At 36.7% G+C, this 10,904-nt stretch overlaps 1 pseudogene; it reads left to right on the forward strand.

Moving 5' to 3' along the window:
- Positions 1–1,902: 1,902 nt before the first annotated feature.
- Positions 1,903–10,898, forward strand: LOC114722147 (phospholipase A I-like; annotated as a pseudogene).
- Positions 10,899–10,904: the final 6 nt, after the last annotated feature.

Raw genomic sequence — 10,904 nt, forward strand, 5'->3', positions numbered from 1 at the left:
ACATCAGCCTCCCAAATCTCCAACACTCTTCATTTTCTGACACCAATTTGAGATTTTACCAACTGGAGTTGGGTCTAACAAAAACAATTAGTCTCCTATAATATGGTGAACTAAGGTTCGAATCCACGTTAGGAGAGGTACCTATATTTAGTGCCTGACAGTGTTTCGAATAGGATTGTTTCTAATAAGAGGGTACCAAAAAGAAGAACATGAGATTTTCTTGGAGCTTGTTTGTTTGGGGTCATTTTTAGTGGAAGAGGTGATTTGAATTGGTTGCAAATTTAATGAGTTTGATGTCGCGTCTTGTTTAGAGTTTTTCTGCGGAGAATTCTTAAAAAGTGAATCTGTACTTGGAAACACGATATTGTATCGTAACTTAATTATTGCTGAGTTTGCCAAGAGGTTTTTCAAGGAATTGTGCTCGTTTCGTTGAATTTTCAAGCCTATGATATGTATAGTTTTGATCATTTCTCTAGTTTTATAATTTCTAGACCTGTTATTTAATTATGATCTTATTTTGTTCCGTCTTGGATTTGATAAACTATGACTAATTTTGTTTATTGAATGAAGTTTCATTTTCAATGGACGGAAGAAAAATTTTAGTTAAGTTGGTTTATTTTATATGTTATCATTAGACTATGATATGTAACGAGCTTATTGTATATCACATCGATTTGTATTGTATGAGGAAAGCGATATTAATTTAATTTGCTATTGTGATAATCCACAAAAATGAACAGCTTCTGATTTTGACTTCAACAAGCAAAGGCCACAAGGGTGGTTTGAATTGAACTTGTCCATTTTGTCACATTTCTTTGTTTTTCTTTTTGAGGCGCCAAACATTGGACTTAATAAACAAATTGCTTAAAAGTTAGGTAGAGATCAATGAAACAACAATCAATCTAATCTAATTTGGTCATAATATTCTCAATTAGAAGAGTATTAGTATTATTAAAACGAAGATGAAGCAAGAGACAATGGCTTACTTCTGCCGGCCGGCTCAAGAATAATAGGTTTTGATTAGAAGAATGAAAAGGAAAAAGAAAGGGGGGGGGGGGGAGTAGCTGTCTAATGAAGTAATTTCCCTTTATTCCCTTTCATTTCTCTTATTGATTTTGGATATTATAAAAGATTATATATTTATGAACCTAAAAACTATTTAATTTCTAATGGATTATTTATAATTACCTCTTCATAAAATTTTATATATAAATTCATATTAAAAAAATATAATTCAATGATGACGAGACTAATAAACAGATATATTTTCTTATATAAAGCTGGAAAATATAAAATGTAATCTTACATCTAATATAGATATTCAGATAAAATATTTAAATTTATAAATAATTCTTTTGGATAAATAAAATTATTTTTAAAATAATAAAATACAGTCATGAAATAAAAATAATTTTTATAATGGGATAAACAAGAATTATTCATTGGCTTTATTGATGGATTGTGAGGTACTATCTCCGGTCCTAATTATAAGAGCTAGTTGACTAATTTGAGGAGATTAAGAAAGTAAGTTGAGTTAGTTATTTGTCTTAAATAGGTATTGTCTTTTCTAAAATATCTTTACTTAATCAAGTGTATTGACTAGAACTATCATTACTAGAAGGGTTATTTAAAAAAAAATATAAATATAAGAGATAAAGTGGATTGAAATTTTATATTTATAACCAAAATAAAAATCAAATCAGTCTTATATTAAGTAGCCGTAGTATTAGTAATACGATAAATCATATTACTTGTCCAATAATACGGTGAGGAGATAAGAACACAACTTATTTCTTGAAACAAGATAAAATTAAAGTTTTATTACCGAGTTAAATGACCGCCGCCGGGCAACTCGTTCAGACAATGCGCAGAGGTTTTCATCTGGTCAACTTGCGCTCCCATCCCAAACGGTGACAGCACAAACGTCAACAACTCCGGTTTGTGCAGGTTTCAGGCTTTCAGCTTCCTCTCCAAAAAGCTTCAACCCACTTTCTTTCTCTGTGGATTTCTTCTGGGTCCTAATGTTTCCAACTCGATAACGATGACTTGGGCATTGGGCTGGAAGAGGCCCTCAGAGATTTCCATCTTGTGCTCAGCTATGGCTCTGAGAATCCCGCGAAATGCATTGACCGCACGACAACGTCATCCCGTTCGTCTGCTTCATCGTCATTGTCGTACTCCACTTCTTCAATTCTCTCGCAAAAACAAGAGATTGGGTTTCGTATTGAACTGGGCTGGTCTGCGGCGGAGAATGAGGACCAGGTGGCTTTAAAGCTTCAATCGCAGCTAATGGTGGCTCTGCCCATGCCGCAGGACTGCGTGCTAGTCGAATTAAGGGCTGAAGATATTGAGCGTGTGATATTGGATATGAAAGTGATGAGGCGAAGAGACCCTTTAAGGGCTATAACAATGACCAAGACTGTTAACACTGGGCAACAGACTGATGGAGCTGGGGTTTTGACTCGTTTGCTGAGTTCAAATTTGTCTTCCTTAATGCCGGCTGTTGAAGAAGGGGTCCACGGTTGCGGTGATCATTGGAGGAGTGTGTCCCTGCTCAGTATTTGTGCCTGTGGCTTGTCGGTGAGTGTTACTGGGTCATGGAAGTTTTATGTTTTAGACGTTTATTGATGCCACCTACCTGCTGGATCCATTTTACGTTAGTAATATTAATCGATGAAAAATGTCTTTCCTTGTTTAAATCTTAGGCTTGAAGTTGAGGAGAAGATAGTTGCACTATTTGCAATCTGCTGGAGCAAAGCACCTTTTTTTTTTTTTTCCCTTTTAAATTTTCTGTTCATCAGAGACCTGAATGCTTTGTTTTTGTTTTGAACCAAAAAAAAAAGCGTTTACATGGTGGAGGATAGGGTGAATAAGTTCTGGCCATTTAATTCTTATGTTTGCTGATTGTTTGGGTGACATCAGGTGTAATTTCCAAAACTGATGTTATTTCATAGTGGTTTTGTTCGCCCCTTTGCTATATTTCTGCAGTAAAATATCTAAAATTAATATTTTGCAGTTATGTTTGCTTGTATTTATCCCCTAGGGCCAATGAATCATTTTGATCTCTGCTATTTAGTTGTGGGTCATACTTGATTAAGTTGAATGAGGCATATCTTTAGATGTCTCAGTTGCATGCAGGTACTCCCAGTTGAGCTGATTCAGCTGCCGCATCTGGAAAAGCTCTACCTCAATAACAACAGGCTATCAGTTTTGCCACCCGAGCTTGGTGAGCTGAGAAGCTTAAAAGTGCTTAGAGTTGACAATAACATGCTTTCATCAGTGCCTGGTAAGACTTTTGTCTCTGAATTACGATCTTAAAGTATATTATTAATCATTCTAATTTGTAGGTGTTGGAATTAATACATATAGTGCCTAGCTAGGATGTGAGTATAGTGCTTATGGTATATGTACCAGATAATGATTGTAATTAATAGTATTGAATTCGTTGTCTTGCACTATTGAATTCTATGAATAATACTTGCTCCATTCCTAATTATATGACAAAATTATCTAATTCTCACATATGAATAAAACTAATTTAACTAATTTATGTCTTAAACTGGTTTCTGTTTTACCAGTTTTGGGCTTATTTAATTCTCAGTATTTTGTTAACTTCAAATGCTTTATACACTTATGAAGGGCATATTGGGAATTACTCCTCAAATTCTGTAATTTGTCTTATAAATAGGAATAACCACCACCAACAACAACAAGCGGTGGATTGTGTGCTGCCATTATACTCTAAAAATAATCAAACCTTTAGATAAATAGGAATGACTAACCCTCCAAAATTTTGTCCTATGATGAGGAGTATAGGGAGTATTACTTGTATGTCAATATTCAGTGGTTACATTTCCCATGAGAAATTTTCTTCTGTCAGTCATTCTTTTTCCTTTTCTGTTGACTGTGCCGTCATTCAAGTCATTATGCATACTCATTGACTAAACCATCTCAGGGATTTCCTTAGACAATGTTTGTTTACCTATCCTCAAAGCTCCATTGCCGTCAACCTGTCATATTAGAATCTCTATATTATCATTTTCAGGGATGTGTCCTGTCCAAACCTCCATAGGTGCTCTTTCCGTGTATGTTGCACAAAACGGAAATATTTTGCTATCTTATGTTCCTCTCTTGGATATTGGGTCCTTGATTCTACTGCCTCTCTTCTATCTTTATCTTCTTGGATGTCCTTATAATCTAATTTCTTTGATAACACTCAAATGTTCGCTTACATTTGTTGATAACTTTGATTTTACAAGATTGGGGTAGAGGGTGGACAATTGGCATCGGGTGTGAATGATATGATCTCTTTAATCTCACTAAGCCTACATCGCTGTTATCTGCACTTAGACCATCAGAATCAGACTCATCATTGCTTGAGGCATTGTAGTCTTGCTTCTTCTTTTTTTTCCCCCCTTTTTAATGGTACTCTGGCATCTTCCTGCATTACATTATGAGTCTGTCAACTTGGGAGACAGTCCTGTTTCTTTTCGTGGCCAAGCAACAATATATCTGCACTTAGTTTGATTTATTGGTTAAATTAGGGTACAAGGGACAAATGGGCTTAACCCTCTAGCTGATTAATGATATAGCAAAATGTCGAAACAAAATATTAACAAATTCTAACAAAGCAATGGAATAAGACTAAAAAACCAAAAAAGGAAAAAAAGAAGGAGAAGAAGAAACAAGAGAAGTAGAATGTAAAAATCAATGCCGAACAGTAAGCAAAAAGCAGCCAGGCAATATGATTATATACAGGAGGTATACTTTGTACATTCTTGAAGAAGCATATGTATTGGACTATTGTTAAACTTGGCCAAGCCAAGGGGACTGTTAGAATTGATGTATAGTAACTAGGATGTGACCACTAGGCTAGAATGCGTTGGATGGCGTCTGTAGTTAGTAGTAGTCAATGACTTGGCTTGTACTATCAATACATCATTAATATATGATATGAAATATAGCATACCACACTACATAAGTCGTAAATAGTGAAGCTCATTTCTCAAGTTCTATACACTGCATGGGGAAACTTATCTAATCGTATTATAAATAACATGTTACACGTATCGCAAAATTCACTGGCTACATTTTCTACTAAGTATTTCTCTTAATCTCCCTCTCATTTCTCATAACTTGTGGAAATTGTAGTAATTTGTATCCTATATTAAGACTATTGGGTATATGAAAGAACATAAAATTGCCCCTAGAAACTGAGGTCATTCTATCTAAGTTCCTAGCAAGCATGCTCATTTATCTGATGTTTGTAGTCTTTTGAGCAGTGGAACTGAGACAATGTGATCAGCTGGTTGAATTGTCATTAGAGCACAACAAGCTTGTACGGCCTCTTCTTGACCTAAGGTTATTCTGTAAGACAATTTCATATTGATTTATTTATAATCTGGGTATTCTTCTCTTATTGTTAGTCTATGTCAATGACAGGGCTATGACTGAGTTGCGGGTTCTTAGGTTATTTGGAAATCCTCTTGAGTTTCTTCCGGAAATTTTGACTCTCCACAAACTTTGCCACCTTTCTCTCGCAAATGTTAGGATTGTAGCAGATGAAAATTTAAGATCGGTGAATGTGCAGATAGAGGTAGCATTGAACAAATTAACATGAGTACTTTTTGGCTCTATTCTTTTGAATCACAACCATTACTAAGTCGAAATATGCTTTTTATTGTTGTCGCAGATGGAAAACAGTTCGTATTTTGTTGCATCTAGGCATAAGGCTAAGTGCCTTCTTCTCTCTCATATTCCGCTTTTCCTTTTGTCATCACCCATTACTCGCTTCTGCACTTGCAAAACTAATGAGAACAAGAGACCAAGAAATAAAGCAGTTGTTGGTAAGATGAGAAGAATGCAGTGAGACAGCTTATAAGTATGATTAGTAGTGACAACCAACATGTGGTAGGTTTTGTCTTTCTAGAGTTCATAACAAACGCATTTGTATTCTTATACCTTTATTGTTTGTAATAGTCCTTATTAAAATACAGGTTGAACGTGCCTGCTGTGCTTCTGCTCTTTCCTCTGATGTTTCTGTCGCACTGCAGCTGGTGAAAGCTGACATCATGCAACCTATTGAAACAGTTCTTAAATCTTTATGTCAATGTAGAGAAGTGGTAATAATCTCTGTACTGAAACTCGTGTGACGTTAGCTTTTACATCTGATTTGTGTAGCTGAAAAGATGTTTATCCAAGGATGTATTGAAATCATTGAAATTATTATGTGCCCATAAGGATCCAGAGGTAAGCATGCTAGTTTCTTCTCATAGATAAATTGTTTGGTGGCATCCTTTTTATTGCTCTGTTCTTTCATTTCAAGGTTAATATTTATGTAGGTGCAACGGTTTGGCTCTATTAGCTGTTGGAAATTTAGCCTTCTGCCTAGAGAATCGTCATATTCTTGTTACTTCTGAAAGTTTGCGGGAACTCCTCTTGCACCTGACTGTTGCAGCTGAACCATGTGTGAATAAAGCTGTGCTCGTGCTTTGGCAATTCTGGTTTGTCTCTTGAATAATTTGCCTGTGATCTCTTAGAATGTTTTGATCCTATTAGTTAGTTTAATTGCTTCTGTGTTTTGTCCTTTTGTAGAGAGAAAATGAAAACCTGCAGCGTGCAATCAGAGGCAGACAAGTTCCAAAGCAGGGACTTCGTATACTATCAATGGATGGAGGTGGATGGATGAAAGGTCTAGCTACCGTGCAGATTCTCTAAAGGAAATTGGAAAAGGGAACTGGAAGGAAAGCGAATTCATGAGTTGTTTGATTTAAATATGTGGCACATCAACGGGTGGAATGCTAGCTGTTGCCCTTGGGTTAAGTTGATGACTCTAGAAAAATGTGAAGATATATACAAAAATCTTGGTAGATACTGCTATAAGAATGACATGTGCTGTTTTTATTTATTGATAATTTAACTAAAAACTGATTGAATGCTCTCTTAATCAGGAAGATTGTTTTTGCTGAACCTGTGCCAAAAGACAGTGAAGCTGCATCTTGGAGGGAAAGTTAGATCAACTTTATAAGAGTTCATCAAAGAACTTTAGAGTTGTTGTTCATGGATCAAAAGTTTTACCTCCTTTTTATGACGGTCCAATTTTCTTGCTATGTTGTTTTATGGTAACAAACCATCCAACATTTGGTGCTGACTAATCCCAATTCAAGTTAGGGCCAAGTTTTTTCCCCCCTTTTCTTGGGGGGTTTTTTGTTTTTGTTTGGGGGGGGGGGGGGAGGGGGGGGGGGGGCCACTTGTAAATTGTATCAGGAACTTGGAGACTAAAGGGATTCTTAAGAGTATTAAATTTATGTATTTACTTTGCATGACATTTTAAGTTTGAAAATGAGAATGCAGAATGTGTTGTTTTTATTTAAGACTAGAAGCTATTTCTACAGTTGTGCCTATGCATTTTATGCCCTAAAAAGAGACATTATAATCTATTGCAGCACAGTGCGGATCAGTTTGAGAGGTTATTGAGGGAAATGTGTACTGATGAGGATGGGGATTTAATGATCGATTCAGCTGTGAAAAACGTGCCCAAAGTTTTTTATTGCATCAACCTTGGTAAGCGTGACACCAGCACAGCCATTCGTATTCCGCAACTATCAGGTGTGAGGTCCAGAACTTTTTTTGTTGTTTTATATGTAGTTTTAATGTTGTCAAATAGATGGAAAATCTCTCTCATCACCTTTTTTTGATGGAAAATGCAGTACCCGCTGGGACCCTAGGTGTCTCTTGTGAACTCAGAAAGAAAGCTCAGTTATCTCTGAATTATTCTCCTACAATAGGTGCCCAAGTTGGCAATAAGCGGAGTGCTTCTTTGGAAGTTGTAAGCATCAATGTGGCAGGCTATTAGAGCATCATCTGCTGCTCCATATTATCTTGATGATTTTTCAGATGGTACTGCTTTTCCAAATATTGTTGTCCTTGGGTTAATTGTAGTTGAGTTTTCATGTTTTATATTCTATCACGTTCTTGACATTTATATGTTTTCACACTCGTTCCTCCAACATTTCATAAGATGTCAACCGCTGGCAAGATGGTGCGAATAGTGGCAAACACAATCCTACAATTTTTGCCATAAGGGAAGCCAACTTCTTTGGCCTGACACAAAAATCGACTGCCTAGTTTCAATAGGGTTGCGGTTCAGTTCCAACAAGGGTATCTGCTCTTCTTTATTTGTTATTTTTTCCGGAAAAAGGCTTTCATATTGTGCTAGTTAGATATGGTTGAAAGTAATCACAACTGACAAAATTTTATTCCTGGATGATGATGATGATCTTTTTCTTTGTTACTCTTATTTAAAACACACTTCTTTAGTTATGTGCTGCTGTAGATGCGAAAAGGGGGATGGCGCTATTTAGATACAGGACAAGTGTTGATTGAGAGAGTGCATGCTCCGTTGATAGGGTAGATGAAGCTTTGACTACATTACTACCTATGCTTCCTGAGATGCAGTATTTTCGTTTCAATCCAGGTACAAAGCTTGAGTTGGAATGTGGGCATCAAAACTTGTTTTTTCTCTCTCCTCAAAGAGCATACATTCTTGGAATGAACTCTAAGTCTAGTGAGTTTTTTTTTCCTTTGGTTGGCCTTGCAGCTGATGAACGTTGTGATATGGAACTTGACGAGACAGATCCAACTATCTGGCTGAAGTTGGAATCTGCAGTTGATGAATATATTCAAAAGAACCATCAGGCACTTGAAAGTGTCTGTGAGAAATTGCTTCTGCCTTTCCAACATGAAGAGAACTGGTTAGAGAATATAAAATATAAACAACCAAAGACAAAGGATTCAATTGAGGGTATTGTTTATGATATGCAGTCTGTTGCCACCTGTAGATTTTCCACTTCTGGCAATCCCAATTAATACTGTTACATCTTTTCCATTTTGCTTCGCCAGGTGCCAGTGGACCCACATTAGGGTGGAGGCGTAATGTACTACTTGTTGAAGCTTCACATAATCCAGATTCTGGAAGAGAGATCCGCATGCCCAAGCACTTGACTCATTTTGTGCTCACAATGGAATACGGTTATCCCGTATGCAGGGTTTATCCAGAACTGTAAAGGCTGTTCCTGCGACGGCATTTCCAACTCCAGTTGCATCACCTATGTTTACAGGAAGCTTCCCATCAACTCCACATGTCTATAGTCCTGATTTTGGTCAGAGGATTGGTCGAATTGATCTCATCCCACCTCTAAGTTTAGACGCACAATTGGGAAAAACTACTGCATCACCTCCAGTCTCTCCTCGAGGACTTAGACAACTACCATTGCCTGTCCAATTGTTGCATGAGAAATTACAGAATTCACCACAAGTTGGTGTCATTCATTTGGCTCTTCAGAATGACTTGGATGGCTTAATCATGAGGTACTTGCTCTTATATTTTCTGAATTCAATCAGCTATCTCTTTTTCCTTTTCTGGGTGATGGGGGCATGATGTTTATGGCTATTCATTAGTTGGCACAATGATGTGTTTGTGGTGGCTGAGCCGGGGGAGCTTGCTGAGAGAATTTCTACAAAGTGTTTAAAGTTGTTTATTGTCATCAATGAAGAGCCGTCGCAGAAAGTGTGCATCTCTGCTTGCCAATATTTCTACTGTTTCTGAGTTGGTTGCTGCTAAACCTTATTTCCAAATTGGTGGCATTCTTCACCGATTTGTTGGCCGTCAAACCCTAGTATGTCTCCTTTTGCTAATGGTGTTTTATTAGTTTAAATTGATTCATTGTTTGATGTTTGACATATTTATGAGAACTTGACTTTTGGTGATCTGAAGGTTATGGAGGATGACTATGAAGTTGGATCGTATTTATTCCGTAGGACTGTACCTTCTTTGCACTTGACACCTGATGATGTTCGACAGATGGTATACTCCAATGTTTTTTTTTTTTTTAAATTTATTATTTTCCCTCCATAAGTCGATTTTTTTTAGGTTTGTCACTATTTATATCTGTCCAATTTTTTAGGTCTTAAAATTTTTTAATGAGGTGAGATGTTAATCATTTGGTTCTTTAGGAGTCACTTTAATACAGTGCCAAAAAGCATCAAAGAGTATCTGGATTTTTTTTTTTTTTGTTGCATTTGGTCACAAATCTCAATCATTTGTGCCTTAATCTATATCAACTTGATACATTCTTAAGGAATTTTTCACTTATAAGTTCAAAGGCTACCCCTCCCGTGAACCTAGCTTTGGCTAATGATGTAAATGTTCTGGACTGTTTGGGTAAAACTGCTGAGTTTTTACATCAAAGCTAGAGAATAATAGCCCTTTGGTCTGAATAAGAACTTTAACGATTGACTCTTACTGGTGCAAAAGGCTTTTGATACCATTCCAACTCATGGTTTCCTTTTTTAAAGGTTTTTGAAGCAATAAAAGTAGTTAGCATGAGTTAAAAGCTCAAACTTTCATTCCCTCATGCACGGAAAATATATGGTAACAGAGTAGTTCGTGTTTATGATGTCTATTCGGTACCACTACAATTTCCCTGGTTAGGTAGAGAGAACAGATTATTACTAGTAGTTTGAAACATACTGTATCCCCATGCAAATGCTTGATTGAATTTCCTTTACTCTTCTTGTTGATGTCTTGAATGACTCAGGTTGGAGCATGGAGAGACAGGATCATTATATGCACTGGTTTACATGGACCCAGTGCAGCTCTGATCAAGGCCTTTCTAGACTCTGGTGCCAAAGCTGTCGTATGTTCTTCGAATGAACCCCCAGAACCTCTGTTAACCCATTTTGATGGTTCTCGGGAGATGAATGCATTGGAAAATGGAAAATTTGAAATTGGAGAGGATGAAATGGAAGATGAGCATGAACTTGAGAGTCCATCAAGTGACTGGGAAGATAGCGATGCTGAAAAACTTGAGGAACAAACTACGTACATTTATGATGATAACGAG

The sequence above is a fragment of the Neltuma alba genome, unplaced genomic scaffold, assembly GCF_004799145.2.
Source record: "Neltuma alba isolate B1F8T4 unplaced genomic scaffold, ASM479914v2 tig00002325_pilon, whole genome shotgun sequence".
In the NCBI taxonomy this organism is placed as follows: Eukaryota; Viridiplantae; Streptophyta; class Magnoliopsida; order Fabales; family Fabaceae; genus Neltuma; species Neltuma alba.